Source organism: Equus asinus, chromosome 17 (assembly GCF_041296235.1).
Source record: "Equus asinus isolate D_3611 breed Donkey chromosome 17, EquAss-T2T_v2, whole genome shotgun sequence".
NCBI classification, from domain to species: domain Eukaryota; kingdom Metazoa; phylum Chordata; class Mammalia; order Perissodactyla; family Equidae; genus Equus; species Equus asinus.
The window spans coordinates 43,898,286-43,914,690 of NC_091806.1; the positions used below are offsets into that span (position 1 = coordinate 43,898,286).

Consider the following 16,405-nt stretch of genomic DNA (forward strand, 5'->3'; position numbering starts at 1 on the left):
ATTACTTCAGCAAATACTGAGTGTTGCCCAGCGGCAGGCCTGAGGATAAGGGGCAGAGCCAGGCAGGCTGCCTGGGCCCATGGGGGTCTGATGGGTGGGAGCCACTGAACAAGGACCGCTAGGTGTGAAAGGAATGGGAGGGAGTCCGCCCCATGCCACTCCACGTGGCTCCTGGGTCCTCAAAAGGGCTGCAGAGAGCCCAGCTGTAATTTCCAGAAGCCGGTTCACGGCCTTCTCTGTCGCCAGCCCACAAGGCGCCCTCGCTAAGGCACCCGGGACCGCCCAGGACCCTTTCGCTCTCTGCTGCTGAGTTCCCACCCAGCTCAGCCCAGGGGGCTCCTTCTCAGAAAGGCCCCTGCTGGGCGTGGTGATGGGATCCTCAGTGCAAAGGCCAGACTGTCCGAAGCGGGTTGTGGCCTGAGCGCTGAGCAGGGGCAAGGGTCCCCTCCTCACTCAGGTGGTCCGGCTCCCTCTGGGCTGTGCCCACGCCCTGCCCCTGTCCTCCAGACCCCTTCAAGCCCCAGGGGCCATACCCAGCCTGTGGCTCCACCTGTCAACGGATGGCCCCTTTCTGTGCTCCCCCACGGTGTGGTGAGGTCTGTGAAGCCCACAGGATGGGGAACCCGCCCCCTCCCAGCCCCAGCAGCGGCCCTGCCTTCTCTCCTGCGCCTTCTCCCAAGTTTGTACCCTGGAGGCCCAGGCGGGGCCCTGGCACTCTAGTGCACTTGGAAAAAGGTGCCCCTCTGGGCTGCCGGACACGGGCCCTGGGAGCATGGCTGGTGGGCTGAATTCCCACCCATCTGCCCCAGAGGTGCTGTCCTTGGTGCCCCCCAGCACTGAGCCCATGAGTGACCGGGACCTAGGCTCCCTGCCCCACCTTCCCCAGCTGGTCCTGTCTGTGTCCCTTGGTGTCCTCGAGAAGGGTTCTGCCCAGGTGCAGACTAGGGGGAGCTGAAGGGGCTGGCTCTGCGGCGCCTTCCACGTCGTGGGCAGGGAGGGGCTGTTCCCCAGAGGAGGTGGGTGTGGCAGCATGACAAACATTCACGTTCTCTCCCTCCTTGTCCCTGGGCTGGATCTCCCCGGGTCACCCTCTGCACGATCCTGGCCACATTCCCTGACCTCGCTGAGCCCTGTGTCCTCGGGATGGGGAGAGAAGCTCCCACCTCAAATTGTCCTGAGTTTTACCAGTGGGAGCTCCCGGAAGTTGGCTTCCATGTTCCTTTGACATGTCTCCCTCACTCTTTAAGCACTTTCTTACTTTCTGGTAAAACAACAACGAAAACTGTTCCAGGCTCGTCTTGTACTTTCCCTGCCCTGACCCTGGAATCTGCCATTTTCTCAAAGCGCCCTGGTTCCTTTTAGTGAAGGGTGGTGTTAAAAACCAAGATCTGGATGCCCTGGTGCTCACGGCTCCTGGGGTGTTGCCGCTCTCAGGCCCTCTCCGTGGACAGAGCTAGGAAATGAATAGATCACGTTTCAACCTGTATTTACTTTTTTCGACCGAAAACCATGACTTATGCGGTAGCTCAGATTCCAATCCGACACACCACGGGGTTCACTCTACTTTTCTCCCTTGTCATATTCACCTCCCTTCTCTGATAGTGAGAAGCTGCCTCCCTTTCTCCTCTAGATATTTACTTGGATCAATTTCCAGGACAGAACTCCTGTCCCTGCTGTCACCCTCTTCCCCTCCCCACTTCACTCAGTTTCTGAGGCTCCTGGCTGGGCCGTTGATGCCACCACTGCCCATGCAGACTCTTCCTCGCTCCACCCCGACGAGGGCCCCTCACTGCCCTCAGGCCCCCGCTCACCCCCCAGGCTGCCCCTCCAGCCCCTCTGCCCCGAGATGCCTACACAGGCTGCTCGGGCTCTGATGCCCACCCTGAGCTGAGGGACAGCCTCGTCACCCTGCTCAGGCTCCCACGGCCCACTGGGCCTCTGACATCCCACTCTAGGCTGCATGGCCCCCCAGCTGCCCCCCCAGGGACACAGACCTGTCTGGCTTGTCCCTACCTATACAGGCTTTTAGTCTCAGAAGTCATCCTTTTAGCAGTTGTTTTTAAAGTGCCCCGTTGTTTTCTAAACAAAGCAGTGCATGTTCCTTGTAGAACAGAGCGAAAAGGTTGAAGAATAAAAACTGCTGAAGTTAGACAGACCTCCAACCGCCGTGTGAAAGGTCAAGAGGGAACAGGTGCACCTTGCCAACAGCACTGGAACCCACTCATCGGGTTCACAGCATTAAAAGCAGAGCGCGCCTCCCGATGCGCTGCAGTAGCAAACCTGGGAAATATTCTTTCCAAAATAAGGGCCCCTGGTTGACCCACAGTTTACAAGGAAAGCGGGGACAGAGGAACATGTGAGACCCCAGCTCTAGGATCCGATCAGCCGAATCAGGCACGTGGGAAATTCTACAGGCAAAGGAACTGGTTTCCTCAAAAATAAAAGACATGAGAAAAGGTGAGAGGGGAATGTTATAATTAAAAAGACGCAAGAGACAGCCCGAGGAACACAGCGTAGACCTTGTTTGGATCCTGATTCAAACAAATGATTAAAAAAACATTTTTGAGTGCAGTGGTTAAGTTCGCATGTTCCGCTTTGGTTCGCATCCTGGGTGTGGACATGGCACCGCCTGGCAAAAGCCATGCTGTGGCAGGCGTCCCACATATAAAGTAGAGGAAGATGGGCAAGGATGTTAGCTCAGGGCCAGTCTTCCTCAGCAAAAACAGGAGGATTGGCAGCAGATGTTAGCTCAGGGCTAATCTTCCTCAAAAAAAAAAAAACAAACGAAAACCATTTTTGAGATAATCAGGGAAATCTGAACACAGGGTATTAGATAACATCAAGGAATTATTTAATTTTGTTGGGTATGATACTGGCCTGGTGGTTATGTTAAAACAAAAATCCTTATGTTAGAGGTACATATAATATACACGTTTCACGCATATTATATACATATATGTCTATGTCTATATGTATTATATATAAATAGAAGGATCTGATGAGATCTGGCATTTGCTTTAAGTTACTCCAACATTAAAAATAAATAAAAGAACAAAGACAAGTCTGGGGAACGGGGATATGTGAGGCAGGAGTAGCAAGATGTTGTGGTTATTGAAGCTGGGTGATTGGTACACGGGCGTTCACTGTTCCGTTCCATCTACTTTTGGGTACGTTTGAAATTTTCCATTGTAAAACTCTGTTTAAGAGAGCAAAATATGTTGGCTTAGCAACAGAAAAATGTACATATGTTCAGCCGAAGACACGAACAGAAATGTTCGGAGCGGCACTATTTATAACTGTCCCAAACTGGAAACAGCCCAAATGTCCATCGACAGTAGATCGCATAAGTAAATGGTGGTGTTCGTATAACGGAATGAATAGCGTGGCTGAATCTCAGACATGACGGATGGGTAAAGACGGCAGACATAAAATTGTGCACACGGTCTGCTTCCGTTTAATACAAAAACAGGAAAACTATGCTATTAGAAGTGAGCACATTGTGGGTAGACTCCGAAAAGAGGCAGGAAGAGGCTTCAGGGGCCAGGGCCTGTGTTATTTCTGGATTTGGGTGCTGGATAGGTGAGTGTCTGCTCACTTCGTGAAAATACATTGAACTGTATACTTAATATTTGTGCATTTTCTCGTATGAATATTCTTCCATAAAAACTTCACTTAAAGTTATATAGGCTTGGGAAAGAGGAAGGATATGTTATCATAGATCCAGAAGAAACCAAAGTAATGTTTTGAGGAAAAGTATGACAGCCAATTGGAAAATTCAGAGGAAGTGGATAATTTCCTAGGATACCGTAAAATACCAAGATTGACCTTGGAAAAATTAGAATTCATGAATAGATAATTACTAAATAAGAGATTGAAAAGGTGACTAAAGATGCTGAGAGCAAAAAATATAAGGCCCCTCATTAAGAAAAAGTAATGCAAAATCAGAAATACTGGCTTCCTGGACCGGCCTGGTGGTGCAGCGGTTAAGTGCACACGTTCCACTTTGGCGGCCCGGGGTACTCCGGTTCGGATCCCGGTGCAGACATGGCACCGCTTGGCAAGCCATGCTGTGGCAGGCGTCCCACATATAAAGTGCAGGAAGATGGGCACAGATGTTAGCTCAGGGCCAGTCTTCCTCAGCAAAAAGAGGAGGATTGGCAGCAGATGTTAGCTTAGGGCTAGTCTTCCTCAAAAAAAAAAAAAAAAGAAGAAAAAGAAAAGAATAGAAACAAATAAACAAGAAATATTGGCTCCCTCTTTAAGGTCATAGATTACCTTACCAGTTAAATTTGTTAGGCTAAAGTAAATTCCTATTACTGGCTGTATTATCGTAGAAGCTGGTTCTTACATTCTGTGAAGTTCGTCTTTTTCTCTTTTAAAATAAATTTTGAGTTCATGCTAATATATGTCAAGCATTGTTTTTGGATAATTACATAAGTAACAAAAACGTCTAGCGTGAGAATTAAGGAAAGTCCGTAAACTCTCCCAGTGGTTATTCACTGGATGTGTAAAGAACTAGTAAACAGCTCAGAAGTGCTGCTGTCTGCTTTCTCTCCTCTCTAAGGGCCTGTCATTTCCCAGGCCTGGAGCTTGCTGTCTTCTGGCTACAGCCGCGTCTATAGAGAGCTACTATTAGTTTTCCAAATCTAAACACAATGTACACTTTCGTTGTGGTTATTCTTTGAACCTTGGAAAAAGGCACTGGACCCCGACAGTTCCGTCTTACCTTTACATAGCAGGTCGTTCAAATGCTATTTAAATATTCCAGACAAGGGGGGCTGGCCCGGTGGCTGAGTGGTTAAGTTCGCGCGCTCTGCTGCAGGCGGCCCAGTGTTTCGTTGGTTCGAATCTTGGGCGCGGACATGGCACTGCTCATCAAACCACGCTGAGGCAGCGTCCCACATGCCACAGCTAGAAGGACCCACAGCGAAGAATATACAACTATGTACCGGGGAGCTTTGGGGAGAAAAAGGAAAAAAATAAAAATAAAAAATAAAAAAATAAATATTCCAGACCAGAGGAAAAGGTGGCAACCCCTCTAATGTATTTTATGGTGTTGATAAAATGTTGATAGCCACGTCTGACAAGGATACTACAAAAAATAATGTTGCTTATAAATATAGATGCAAACTTTCTAAATAAAATACCTAATCGAATCTAGCAATGTTTCAAAAGAATCATACACTGTGAGGTTTATTCCAGAAATGTAAGGATGATTCTCCAAGGGAATCTATTGACATAATTGATTATATATACAATTAAATTGAAAAACTACACAATTATATTCTATTTGATAAAAATACATCATCCGTTTCAAATAAAAGCTCTCAGTAAACTAATGGCGATGATGGTGAAAGCACTAACATTGGTTGACCTTCCAGAAGAAACAGTGATGGGGGTCGATGCTGACGTCCTGGGCCAGCCCGGCGAGATGCCTCCAGAGCAGCAGTTTCCCCGCGGGGGCCACCGGCGGCTTCAGTTTGGTGCTTCTCCTGGCTGTGTAAGCGCTGGGACGGGTTCTTGACCCTCTCGAGATTCCATGAGTGCATTAGCCAGGGTTCTCCAGAGAATCAGCACCAGGATACATATGAGGAGATGTATTACAGGAATTGGCTCACAAGATTATGAAGGCTGAGAAGCCCCACAGTCTGCCACCTGCAAGCTGGAGACCCAGGAAGTCGGTGGTGTCACTCAGTCCAAGCCCGAAGGCCCGAGAACCAGAGGGGCCGATGGTGTAAGCCTCAGTCTGAGTCTCAAGGCCCGAGGAGCGACGATGTCCGAGGGCAGAAGATGGATGTCCCAGCGCAAACAGAGAGCAGATTTGCCCTTCTTCCTCCCTCTTTGTTTGCTTTTAGGCCCTCACCGGATTGGGTGATGGCCACCTGCATTGGCGAGGGGGCCTCCCATCCTCAGTCTACGGATCCAAATGCCAATCTCTTCCAGGAACGCCTTCACAGACAGACCCAGAAATAATGTTCCACCAGCTACCTGGGCATCCCTCAGCCAGTCAGGTTGACATAGAAAATTAACCATCACAATGAGTCACCTAAAATGTTCTAGAAAATTCCTTTTCTGCTTAAACAAAAGCAGAGTAGTTTCTATCTATACAAATAATACTTTTCTGTTTGTCCCGCTTTCTATTGTTTTTCTCCTTCCTTGCTTTCTTTTTGAAGGATTGAGTTTTATGCTTTTCTTTATACCTGGTTTGGAAGTTAGACACTATTTCTACTCTTTCGGAGATTGCCCTGGACATTTTTACAGTCTAAGCTTAGTCAAGAGATCTATCTCCCTTCAAACAAAGCCTAAGAACCCTTAAATAACCACGGTTCCCTCTCTGTTACTCCGTGTTTTTGTTCGCCAGTACTTTATCTTGACCTTTTAAGAACCACCCCCAAATTAGACATCATCATCATTAATGAATTTGCTCCTCGTTCCTTTTCGTCTCAGACCTCTCCTCTGGAGGCATTTTCATTCTTTCTGAAGTTCGTCTTCTAGAAGCTCCTTCTGCCTGTCGGTGATAAACTCCCACATTCTGTTGGTCTCAATGTCTTCACCTGGTTTAGGGCGGGGATGGCTGTCCCCACTCACAGGGCTGTGGGGAGAATCAAAGTCGCTCCCCGACGGGCATTCTCTGTGGCCCTAACACCCTGGGAAGACGGAGTCGGCCTCAGTCAGGCTCTCCGCTCCGGCCAGGCTGCGTCCTGGCCCTTCCCGCAACACCCATTCCCCCCGCCCCAACTCTTGACGTACCAGATGCTGCCATTTCAGGCGATCCTTGTCAAAATCCCTTAGCCTGCCGTTCCAGGCCCCGTAGCTTCCAGACTTAACATGCCCCTGCCTGACACAGACACACCACGTTACCTGCCCATCCTCAGGCCCGTGGTCTTTCCCTCTTCTGTGCACCTGCTCCACGGGGCACTAAGAGAAATAAAATTGCCCTCTGTGCCAGTGTATGCCCCACCTTGGGGGGGGGGGGACAGACAGGAGGGGTTCCAAAAAGTGTCTGATTTGTCAGCCCTGGACAGAAAGAAATGGGGAACCAAAAAAGGGGAGGACCTCCGTGCCGAGGCCCCCTCTCGCAAAGCCTTGTGTGGCCACGGACGGTAAAGAGGATTGATAAGACAGACCTTGATGGGCAAAATGCTAAATTGTAGGAGACATAAGGTGACTGCGGGCCCCACGTGAAAGAGGAAGGCACCTGGCTTCAGAGACGAGGCCAGTGAAGGGAGGCAAGGCAGACAGAGGAGTCCGAAAGCTTCAGCAGTTTCTAGCAGAGGAACAATTGAAACAGCGGGGTGAAGGAGGTCCCCAGGAAGCAGAGCGCTTTAGAGACTGCCCTGTGGTGTCACCCACTCCCCCCGCCCTACAACGTCCCCGTGGCCTCTGGAATCCCAGGCCGTTTCCTGAAGAGGGTTTTGGGAGGGGAATGCACAGTCACAGATCCTACTATGTGAGCCCATGCGCCCTGATTTGGGTTCTTTAAAACTGACAGATGACTGGGGCAGCTCCTCACCTCTCTCCAGGTGCTCTGAGCGCTCTGAGCACACGCTTCCGTCCGTGTGTGCTGCACGGGTGGGGGACCCATAACGCCTGGTCGGTGAATTCCCCTCTGTGGAACTTGTGTTCCCAGCGGAGGACCATCACAAGCGCTGTCGGGGCACTTGGACCCTCGGGCTAGACTGAGACCGCTGTCGTGTTACCAGAGTGTGTAGCTGGGATGCATGGTTTGGGTGCTGCCGCCCGGGGACACTTGCTGGTTGGATGTGTTTATTGTGACCCCTGCTGGTAGCTTCTATAAATGTCGACTGAATATGGAGCCAGGAACTGACTACACCTCGTCCCCTGGGCCGAGGTCATGCAGTGGGAACCACAGTGCACATGACAAGGAGGAAGAGAGTACTCTTCTCATACAAGAATTAAGGAGAACCGAGTGATACGCAGTACTAGCTCCACATTTAGCAACCTGGACTAGTTAGTTACAAAGGTTTCTGGAACTTGGCACCTCACGGTGAACTAGCAAGGGTTCATAAGGACGTGGACATCTGGGCATCATCAGGCTCCATCATAACAATAACTGAAAAGATTGCCGCCGCCACTGGCACCTGGTAGACAGCCTTGGACATTGATAATACTTTATTCCTGTGTCACCAGGCAAGGCAGGCAGTGTGCCTTTACACCTTCCATGGGGACTTTGGATTCTCTTGCAATATGTCATCAATGGACCAAACTTGAGCACAACACAAGCCACTTGGTGGCAGTCCTGACTTTCCTTTACGTCGATGATATTCTGACAGCAGTTCCTACTGAGGAAACTGTCCACACTGCCTTGCATGCTCTGCAGGTACAGGTAAGCAGACATGGTTGGGCCTTGAAGGCAGACAGAATCCAGGGTCCTGCAACCCAAGGGACTTTCTTAGGAAACATCTGGGCAACTGCTAAAGATAAATTGCTGGCCTGACGCCTCCAACCACGAAGAAAGAGGCCCTATACCAACTTGGCTTCTTTGTACGTATGGCTTCTTTGAGTATGAAGGCAGCATACTCCACGTTTAGGAATTTTACTAAAGCCTTTGTACTGGACCAGCAGACAAGAGACCAAGTTTGAACGGGCCCCTGCAACAGGAAGCCTTGGAAGATCAGGAAGCTGTCGACCGAGCACTGCCACCAAGCCCAGTCTCCTTCAGAGGCCATGGAATTCACCTCAGCTTTGGAAATTACATCCCACCAGCACTCACTGGCCCCAGGGCTTTTGCATTTATGGACTTGCTTCTCCTACTGAGAAGTGCACACTCTCTAGAATCCCATACGTATCCTCTCAGCACGTAACAGACTTGTGCACGCTGGCCAGATTTCAACAGCAAGCACCTGCCGTTGCCTTTGCCTGAGGACTTTCCCCGGCCACTGAAGCCAGCTCACCTACTGGTCCACCGGCACATGGGTGGGCTGGCAGCTAACGCCTCCAGGAGCAGCCCGCCCACAACGGCAGGTGGGAGCTGACAGGCAAACACCCGGCTGCCTTGCCCCACAGGGGGCTATTGTTGAAGTGTCTCAGACACTGGCTCCCAGAGTTCTCTATGCAGGAAATTTCCCGTATGGTCACCTGTAGTTTAACCCTGCTAGAGAACTCAGCCTGAGCTGAAATAAAGAACACAAGAGACAGGATATACGACAGAAGGAATACAATTTAGAAATGAAACAGTGACTAGAAGACTAGATTGAGAAAACCTTGTAAGAGGAAGGACTGAAGAAATAAAATTGTAAAAGAAAAGCTAAGAGATATAGAAGATACAAGGAAAGGTGCTAACGTCTGAATAATGGGAATTCTACAGAGAAATATAAACATGAAAGGAGAAAATATTTGAAGAAATAACGGAGACAGATTTCCTGGAGTAATACAAATATGAAGCACCTTGGATCAAAAAAGTGCAGAGTGCCAAAAGGGGGAAAAAAGGAATAACTCGCAGTTACACACGTCATCCAGGACGTTAAGGATATCAGAGATAACGCTTACAGAGAGAAAAGCATATCACACATAAAGGAAAGAGAATCAGGCTGACATCAGACTTTTCAACAGCAACACTGGACACAAGAAGATAATAACATAGTATTTGCAAAGTATTGAAGGAAAAGAAGTTAGAATCTAGAACTTTATATCCACCCAAACTGTCATTCAAATATGACAGATGGGTCTCAATATTCCAATTAGCACCATGAGTTAAATGGACTAAATGTATCAGTTAAAAGAAAATTAGTGATTCAACTTTGAAGAATCCAGATCCACACAGAGACATCTAAAGCAAGGGACCATGCACAGCTTGAGAGCAAGAGGATGGACGATGACTTGTCAGGCAAAAATACTAACCCAACCAGAAGAAACGTGGGGCAGCTACACGAACATCAGATGAAAGAAACTAAGATAAGAAGCTTCTGTAGGGATGGACAGAGTCACGCTATAATGAAGGGTTCGATTCACAAAAAGAGATAGCAATTTTAAACATGTTGTGCTAAATAACATAAACTCCAAATATATTAAGAAAACATGGACAGACTGTAGCAAGAAGTCATGAAATCCACCACAGGGATCCGCTGTCGGTGAATGTGGATCAGAGCAGCCACTCCGGAAAACAGTGGGCAGCACTGCCTAAAGTCGTGACAGAGCGAGTTCACGCCTAGGTACCGTCCCAAGAGAAGCTCTCCCACCCGAACAAAGACACACGTGCAAGAATGTTTACAACGGCAGAAAAATGGGAAGACGTGGAGGGCCAGCAGCAGAAGACTAAACGGATAAACCGTCCCGCAAGGAAACATTGACAGTCAAAACAAACGAAGACCAGCAACACAGAGCAATGAGCGGGACCACAGTAATACAATGACGGAAGTTAAAGTGAATAATTAAATAACAAATTAAATTATTAAATGAAAGAAGTCAGCCCCCAAATAAGACGTTCAGCATATCCTTTTCATAAGGTTAAAATAACTTTTAAATACAAGAAAACCATATGAAAAGAAAACAAGGGCATATGGAACTCCAGACGGTTACCCCGGGTGGGAGAACAGAATGGGATGGGTGGGGGCCCGGTGGAGGGGACATATGGTGGCTCGGGTTACTGGCAAGTCCTAGCTTTTGTTTTGTAGTGGTGGGTTTGAAGGTGCTCACATTATTAAAAATAACCAACTAAAATATTTAAGTACAATAATTTATGGACCAAAAAAGGAATCTTAATGAAAATTAGAAAACACTCAAAACTAAACTATTATTAAAATACTAGATACTTCACACCTATCAGCATAGCTACTATCAAAAAAAAAAAGAACGGGCGCCAGCCCGGTAGTATAGCCGTTAAGTTCACACGTTCCACTTCTCAGCGGCCCGGGGTTCACCGGTTCGGATCCCAGGTGCAGATATGGCACCACTTGGCAAAAGCCATGCTGTGGCAGGCATCCCACATATAAAGTAGAGGAGGATGGGCATGGTGTTAGCTCAGGGCCAGTCTTCCTCAGCAAAAAGAGGAGGATTGGCAGTAGTTAGCTTAGGGCTAATCTTCCTCAAAAGAACAGAAAACAACGTGTTGGCAACGGTGTGGAGAAATTGGAACTCTTATGCACTTTTGGTGGGAATGTAAAATGGTGCAGCCACAGTGGAAAATAGTATGGTGGTGGTTCCTTAAAAAATTCAAAATAGAATGACCATATAATCTAGCAATTCCACCTCTGGGTATATCTCCAAAAGAACTGAAAGCAAGGTGTCAAAGAGGTTATTTGTACACCCATGTTCATAGCAGCATTATTCACAATAGCTAAAAGGTGGAAGGAAAATCCAAGATTCCATCAACGGATGAATGGATGAACAAAATGTGGTCTAAAGACACAACGGAATATCATTCAGCCTTAAGAAGGACCGACATTCTGACACATGCAATATGGACGAAACTTGAGGACATTATACACAGTGAAATAAACCAGACATGAAGATAAATATTGTATGATCCCACTTATCTGAGGTATCTACTCAAACTCCAGACACAGAAAGTAGACTGGTGGTTGTCAGGGCCTGGGGAAGGGGAAAAAGGGGAGTTGTTAATGGGTATGAAAACATTTGGAGATTGGTTGCACAACGTGAATATACTTTTTTTGCATGTGTGAGGAAGACTGGCCCTGAGCTAACATCTGTGCTGATCTTCCTCTACTTTGTATGTGGGATGCTGCCTCAGTGTGGCTTGATGACTCGTGAGTAGGTCCGTGCCTGGGATGTGAACCCATGAACCCTGGGCCGCCGAAGTGGAGCATGTGAACTTAACCACTAAGCCATCAGGCCGGCCCCAATGTGAATGTACTTAACATGACGGAACTGTACTCTTAAAAATAGTAAAGACGGTAAATTTTATGTGTATTCTAATTCATTAATTTCTTAAAAACCCAAAACTAGATACAAAACATATGGAGCTGCATCAAGGGAAATTTTAGCCTTAAAAGGTGTAAGACTGTCCCACAAATTACTAATTATAAGGGGAAAATAGCGCTTTTCTAGGGAAATGATCTAGAAGCCGTCCCATTAGCCAGGTGATCAAAATTAGCCTGGCGGTAGCCGGACATCCTGCACCATGTGCCTCATGAGCAATGAACAATAAGCGCACGCCAGCCCTCCACCTGGTGACGCAGTGAGAGCACGTTAGCTCTAGGCTATTTTTGCTAAAATTGTCTAACCCAAATCTGTCTGCAAAAACAATCACACAAATGCAAATGAGTGATATAAGATACTAGCCCAAACTTGTCAAAATAGTCCATTTAAGGGAAAAAAATCATTAAGGTGTTTGTTCTACATTAAAAGAGGTCAAAGAGATTTAACAACTAAATGTAAAACCTAGGTGTGATCTGTGAATAAAGAAATAGAACGTGGCAAAAAATGTTATAAATTGGTGACCCTGTTGAAGGGTATACAGGGACTGACTTTACCTTCTTTCTCTTTTTCTTCAGGTTTGAAAATTCCCTAAATAGTTTGGGATGGGGGCGGAAGTAAAACTGAAAGCTAATTAGTTCAGCACACAACCACAAGGGCTATGAGAAGGACGACAGAATGAGCCCAAGGGAGGATAAGTAAAGTGGAATATGGTAAGAGCAGAAACCAATGACAGAAGAAAGCTAACAATGAACGACGACAAAAAGCTGGTGCTTTGAAGAGACTAATAAATGAACTTCTGCCAAGACAGACAGGATAGAAAAAGATACAAAGTATAATAAATTTTAGATATTAAAAAGGGGACAAATTTTGGATACAGTCAAGGTTACAAACATAAGGCAATTCTACAAATATCTTTATGCTAATAAATTTGAAACCATAGATAAAACAGGCAAATATTTTTCCTTGAAAATATAGCTGACTCAAGAACAGAAACCTGAGCAAATCCATTATCAACAAAAATCTAGAATTAAAAATCTACCCTGGGCCGGCCCAGTGGCACAGCGGTTAAGTTCACACGATCTGCTTCTCGGCGGCCTGGGGTTCGCCGGTTTGGAGCCTGGGTGCGGACATGGCACCGCTTGGCAAAAGCCATGCTGTGGTAGGCATCCCACAAATAAAGTAGAGGAAGATGGGCATGAATGTTAGCTCAGGGCCAGTCTTCCTCAGCAAAAAGAGAAAGATTGGCAGTAGTTAGCTCAGGGCTGATCTTTCTCAAAAAAAAAAAAAAAAGTACCCACCCTGAGGCCAGCCCCGTGGCCAAGTGGTTAAGTTCGTGCACTCCGCTTTGGTGGCCCAGGGTTTCGCCAGCTCGAATCCTGGGTGCGGACATGGCACCGCCCATCAGGTCATGCTGAGGTGGCGTCCCACATGCCACAACTAGAAGGACCCACAACTAAAAATACACAACTATGTACTAGGGGGGCTTTGGGGAGAAAAAGGAAAAATAAAATCATAAAAAGAAAAAATCTACCCACTCAGCCCAGAACTGCCAGGTATGGTTGGTTTTATAGTAAGTTATACCAAAAATTTTAGAAATGCAAAATTCCAATCATATACAAACACTTGTAATGAAAATAAAGGGAGAGAATGCTCTCCAACTCATATCTTGATATAAAAACCAGACAAGGGCAGTGCAGGAGAGGAAAAGCTTAAGCCATCTCACTTAGCCCGGATGCCCCAAATTCCCCAAACATCAGAAAACCAAAATCAGCAATATATTCAAAAATACATCGTGACTTTTATTCCAGGAATGCAAAGATGTCTTAATGTGAGAAACCATCAAGGTATCTCACCACACTTACAGATTAAAGGAGAAAAACAACGTGACTAGCTCAGACTGCCCTATGTGCTCCACGGCACATATATATGGGTGGCCGGATGACAAGGGAGGAAAGTAAGCTGGGCTGCACGGGGAAGCTCTAGAGGAAATGATCTGGTTATAAAGGTTGGTCCTAAAGTGACAGAGGTGCAGAGTCTGAAGGGTCACAAGCGTCAAACTTAACTGCAGCAGGAGCAGCACTATGAGGCGACCAGTCACATGAACTGACCACGGCTCTTAGAACACTCAGCTCATTCTAGAAGATCTATTCATACGCGGTTGGATTCCACCAAGTTGGGAGAATAGAGATGGAACTCAGCCTCAAAGAATGACAAAGGAGAGTAATAAGCAGACTCTACCTCCACCAGGATGCTTAGCTGCAACCCACAGGAGGAAAATGGCTGATAAGACATGGAGAAGGGAAGATTAAAAGGTTTTAGGGGGAAAAAAGAGGTTATTATGTAGATCACAGACTCACTGGGTGCTGGAGAAAAACATAAGGACAAGCTTACAGATATAAAGCCAAAAAAATCACATACACACAGGATAAAGTGGGGAACTGCCAAAGGAGTACTTAGAGGAAAATTTATAGCCCTAAATATATTAGAAAACAAGACTGAAATTAAGCATACAATTCAAGAAGCTAGAAATGAGCAAATAAACCCAAAGAAATAGAAGGAAAAGGCCAATAGACAGATATCTCACAAAGTTAGTCAAAGAAAATAAAATACATAGAACACAGGAGAAATGTTTGTTGGTTTCATCTGCTCTCGCCCCGTGCCCCCTTCTTCTATTCTATGGGAAATGCATATCATATGGAGCAGGTGTGGTTCATCTTGCCTCCCCGTAATCCCCTATCCCCCTACTGAGCCCCAGCCAGTGGAGAGGGCGAGTGACCTGAGCAAGACCACTCTTCCCAGAAATACAAGGACCCGGAAGAGGGAACTCTTTGTAAGGAATGAGTATAAACTGGAGCTTCCTGCAGAAAACACCTGTAGGGAGAAAGGGATTGATCTACCAAGCGGAGCAGAGACTACCCGAGAAACAAACGAGGAGAAAGCCCTGACGAAACCATGCTGGCCCTGCACCAGCTCTGCCAAAAGCTCTACTCTTAGACCTCAGCCAGTGAGACCTTGTTTGCTTCTGCTAGTTCAAGTTAGATTTTGTCCCTAAGTAAGAAAGTCCCCAATAATACAAATATCATGCATGACTTTTTGCCCAAAAAACCTTAAATATATATGAAACATACGATCCAAAAAAATATAAATTACCAAAATTGATTCAAGGACAGCAAACCTGAGTAGACAAAATACCACAGAAGTAATTAAAAGGCAGGCAAAGATCTACCCCTAAAAAAGGGCATCGAACACAGATGTTTTTATAAATTCTACCAAACTTTGAAGAAACCAATAATTTCTTTTCTATAAATTATTCAAGCCCAAAGAAAAAGAGTAAATGTCTCCTAATCCATTCTATAAGGCTAGCATAATGCTGTTATCAAAATGGGGCAGGAAGATCATTAAAATAAAAAGTGAAATTGGCCCAGGGATACATATAAAAATCCTAAATAAGTAATATACCATAAAACTAAGCAAAGTTTATATCAGAGTGCAAGGATAGTTCAACATTTGGAAACCTACTAACGTAAATCAGTACAATAAAGAAAAATCTTTTGATTATCTCAATAGATGTTGAAACTCATCAGTGTTGAATAAAGAAAAAAATCCTCAGTAAGCTAGGAACAGAAGAAAACATCTTCAGCCTGATGAAGGTTATCTACCAGAAACCTAAAGGAAGAATCCCATTTTGTGATGAAACGTGAGAACCATTTTCCACTAAGAGAGGAACAAACAAGGGTGCCTTTCAACTTGTCCTGGAGGTCCTGGCCTCTGTAATTCACAAGAAGAAATGAGTGTAAAGGACAGAAGTGCCTCTAATAGGATATGATTTGACTCTCCAGCCAGAAAGCCAAGAAAACCAAGTGAAGAACTATTAGAATTAACGAGAATTCAATCAGATTACCAGGGGAGCACACAAGGATGAGAGGGGTCCTATGTGCCAGTGACAGTTAGAAATGCAGTTTCAAAAGATCTCACTCATAACAAAGAACGCTAAAATTCCTAAGACTAAATTGAATTAGAAACATGACAGAAACATATGAAGACAACACCTGACAAAAGAATGTACATACCTCATTTCTGGGTCGGAAGATTCAAAACTGTTAAATACCACTTCTCTCCAAATCTATGAGATTTAAAACCACGCCACAGAAAATCTCAACAGGATTTTTTAATAAAATTGACAAATTTGTTCTAAAGTTCTTGTGTAAGAGAAAATAGGAAACTTTCAAGCACCAGAGGGGCAGGGGTGAGGGGGCTATGAGATGTCAATCGTGCTACAACATGTGGCACATGCACACTAGATCAACGGGACAGATTAGAAATTCCAGACAGATCTATACACATGCAGGAGTTCAGTTTATTTTAAAAAGGTATTTAAAATCACTGAGGAAAGAATGGCCCATTCAATAAATGGTATAGGGACAAGTGGCTACCCCTTTAGGGAAAAAAGCTATCTCCCATAGATAGATAGATATGTGTGTATCTATCTTTAACTTGTCTGAAATTT

At 45.9% G+C, this 16,405-nt stretch overlaps 1 long non-coding RNA gene across 1 annotated transcript; it reads right to left on the minus strand.

Moving 5' to 3' along the window:
• Positions 1-2,459: 2,459 nt before the first annotated feature.
• On the minus strand, positions 2,460-7,732 carry LOC139040819 (uncharacterized). Its single transcript, XR_011495175.1, has 3 exons — positions 7,514-7,732; positions 4,727-4,956; positions 2,460-3,196 (listed from the first exon to the last, which is right to left on the minus strand). It is a non-coding gene; the product is annotated as an uncharacterized lncRNA (long non-coding RNA).
• Between the last annotated feature and the right edge of the window lie 8,673 nt (positions 7,733-16,405).